At 48.0% G+C, this 3,131-nt stretch overlaps 1 pseudogene; it reads right to left on the bottom strand.

Annotated features, from left to right (window-relative positions):
* Positions 1 to 257: 257 nt before the first annotated feature.
* On the bottom strand, positions 258 to 1,693 carry LOC100480649 (annotated as a pseudogene).
* Between the last annotated feature and the right edge of the window lie 1,438 nt (positions 1,694 to 3,131).

Below are 3,131 nucleotides of genomic sequence, written 5' to 3'. Positions count from 1 at the left end.
ATAGCACAAGGGGACTTTTAATTTAAAGGCAAAATATCCTAAGTGGCGCTCTGGCACAGGCAATTTTTAGTTTCACACTCACCAACGTGTATGTGATCTCCCACCCTTAATTTCTTTCATCTTAAGGGGCTGAGTTGGATGGACTCATTGAGATAGATGTCCATAAGAGAAAAATCTTTTTGTGGTTAAATTTAACTTGTGATAAGTTTGCGAAGTTACAGGTAAAGAGGATAGTGAAGAGGTCCGCTATGATCCATTTATTTGAAGGTCAAACCAGCTTCACTGTATACTCTGAAGGACTTTCTCAGTGGTGCTTACATAGGCAGCTCTTCTCTGGTCCAATCCTAGGTTATGCTTTGTGGCTGTGTACAAGATTTGCCTGGCAGAAAATTCCACAGGGTAAGCTAAACCAGAAAGCATAGTGTCTTTATTGGATATTCTGTTTTGGAACCCTGCTGTGGATACAATGGGAAAAGCTCAATGGTGTTTTCTAAATTTTCTTTCTAAACTATCTTGAACAGACATGAGAAAGTGGTGGTTAGAATCTCTTTCATACTTGAAGGTCAAACAGCCATAGCTGACATGATTTATATTCTTTAGCTACTCAAAGTAAGTTACTGTCACTCCTTCAGCATTCAAGTATAGATTAGGAATAACCATAATGTTCCTCTTCAGAAAAATCTTACCAGCTTCTCTAATTGTCTGTTCATCGGCAGTTTCAGCAATAATCTTGGCTTTGACTCTGGGTGCACTGGATTTGGTCACCTGCTTCTCATTGGCAATAGGGATGAGTATGCCAGTTTGCCTGCAGGATGCTTCTTTCCTAGGGCTTTGCCTTGGAGAAATTCAGGATTGATCCTGAATCTGAATTCCATATGCTCCCATTAGATTCAGCAACACCAACACATTTAGCAAAATTACAATGTAAATATAGACAACAAAATTGCCAAATCCCTAAAAAACAAATATTTTATCTCCAAACCCTGGTGTCATTCCTAAAATGTTCATGAAAGAGGCTTCCTTAAGGAAATTTTCAATCCCATGCAAAACACTACAGCCAGTTGAAGAGAGATGTGGGCGAATGCGACCCAGACTGATGGATTTACCAGGATGGCAGGCATGTGCATTAATTTACACGCCCTATGGTGCTGGCATAGGTGTCAGCAATCTAGAACATCTCTCGCTCGCATGTGCCCATGTCTGCGGAAGGCACATCAACGCCAGGACCAATAAAACCTTTTTTTGTGAGTTCTACGGTGAACCCCTTTGTGATCTTTTCCAATTCATTACTGGTGTAGTTCTTGGTATTAACACCAGCATTAGCCCCACCCCCCCAAATGGCACATCAACCACAACACATGTAGCCGTCACAAGAGAAGCCAAAACTTTCACTTACTTCACGTTCACATCTTTGCTGTCACGGGAACGTGCAGTGCTGCCTGTGCTGGGCCCCAGAGCCCCGGATGACCTCCCTGGCGCAGTTGTGCGGGATGGGGAAGCTCAGGCTCAGCAAGTGGTTGCAGTGCTTGACCAGTCGCAGGATGCCACGCACCCAGTTCCGCTTCTGCTCCTCACTCTCCCCGTTCTGGACGTGTGCCACCAGCTTGTCCTCCAGGATGCTGGCCTCGTGGCTGAAGAACCTTTCCACTACCTCGAAGAAGTAGGTGCTTTCCTCCCAGCCCACTGCCGCCATGCTGTCCCGTAGCCAGGTTCCAGAGGCAGTGGCATTTCGTCCAAGCGGCGCCCGCCCTTGGAGGCCCTAGGGAGGGGTGCCTTTTAAACTTCACGCCTTCCCCGCAGTCTTCTCCCCTCGCGCCGCCCGCCACCTGACTGGGAACAGTCGCCCGCACGGCGCAACACTGCCTGCGACCGCGAGGCAGGACCGGCATCCCCTGCGCGCCTGCGCGCTGACCTCCCCTCCGTCCCACCCGCGGGGCGCGAGGAGCGGGGCGGCGGTGGAGTTCTCTCTCCGTTTTTGAGCTACGTTCTCTTTAATTCTGAGGTACATTTTGAGGTATAGAACTCTTGTCTGCATTTATTTTCCTTCATCATTTCCAGAATAGCAGCCCATTGCCTTAAGACTTCCGTCACATTTGTTGGGAAGTTTTCCGTCTACGGGCTGTTCTTTCGAAGGCAGTCTTGCCCCTACGTGTTTCTGAGACCAAAAAATGGAGGCCCTTGACCCAAGGCCCTTTCTTGCCCCACCGTTGGGTCGTTCCTGAACAGAGAGGGTGTCTGCATGTTTAAGGAATTCAGCCTGCAGCAGCAGGCTCCGGGCACCCTCAGGCCTGGGGCGCACGCTCCATTGGAAAGAGGGCTGTGTGGGCTGGAGGGGCACCCGAGGCTCTGTGGGCAGGAAATTCGAGGCGTCAGATGTTTGGAGCCCGAGTTACAGAGTGTGCTGGCTGCGGGTGGGCGTATCAGCCAGACTGCAGGACCCTCACCCTGTAGAAAGTGACAGGTGGGAAGGAAGCCAAACATGAAACCCCAAAACACAAGTCCAGGCCAGGACCACAGTTGTCTGTGCCTAAAGGTGGCGCTTTTCGAATTTTCCTTTTTTAAAAAAAATTCTTATTTAAATTCAATTTAGTTAACATAGTGTATTATTCGTTTCAGAGGTATTTGTCTTTCGTCTCTGTTTTTAAATTTTTCTCTTCGTCTTTGGTTTTCAGTAGTTTATTATGAAGTGGTGAGCTGTGGTTTCTTTTGTATTTATCCTGCTGGAGGTTCATAGTTATTAAGCAACTCTCTTCATCCTCAAACCCACCATTATGCTTTGTGATGCGCAGGTTCTGGGAAGTATATTTGACAACAGACTTCTCTTAGGTTCTGGCACTAAAAGGAGACTACTTGCTGTCTCTGTTAGCACCCCAGTTCCACTCTCCAGCTTTCTCTCAGCACTCCCAGAACTAGTCTCCTTATGCCCTCTTAGACATGACCGCAGCAAGAAAGTTCCCCTTCTCAGCTCCATAGGGTCCCTCCTCTGAACTCCTGAGATAGCAGCACAGATGGGCACTGTTCTCTTCAGGGGTCTGAGTCCCAGCTCACAGAGAATCTCCTGCAGGCTTCTAGTGGCTGGCCATCCAAATTCATCTTTTTGTTCCCCTAGCCCTAAGGATGGTAGCTACTTC

The sequence above is a fragment of the Ailuropoda melanoleuca genome, chromosome 16, assembly GCF_002007445.2.
Source record: "Ailuropoda melanoleuca isolate Jingjing chromosome 16, ASM200744v2, whole genome shotgun sequence".
Classification (NCBI taxonomy): Eukaryota; Metazoa; Chordata; class Mammalia; order Carnivora; family Ursidae; genus Ailuropoda; species Ailuropoda melanoleuca.
Note: the sequence above shows the minus strand (reverse complement) of the source record. Positions and strands in the feature narration are given on the sequence as shown.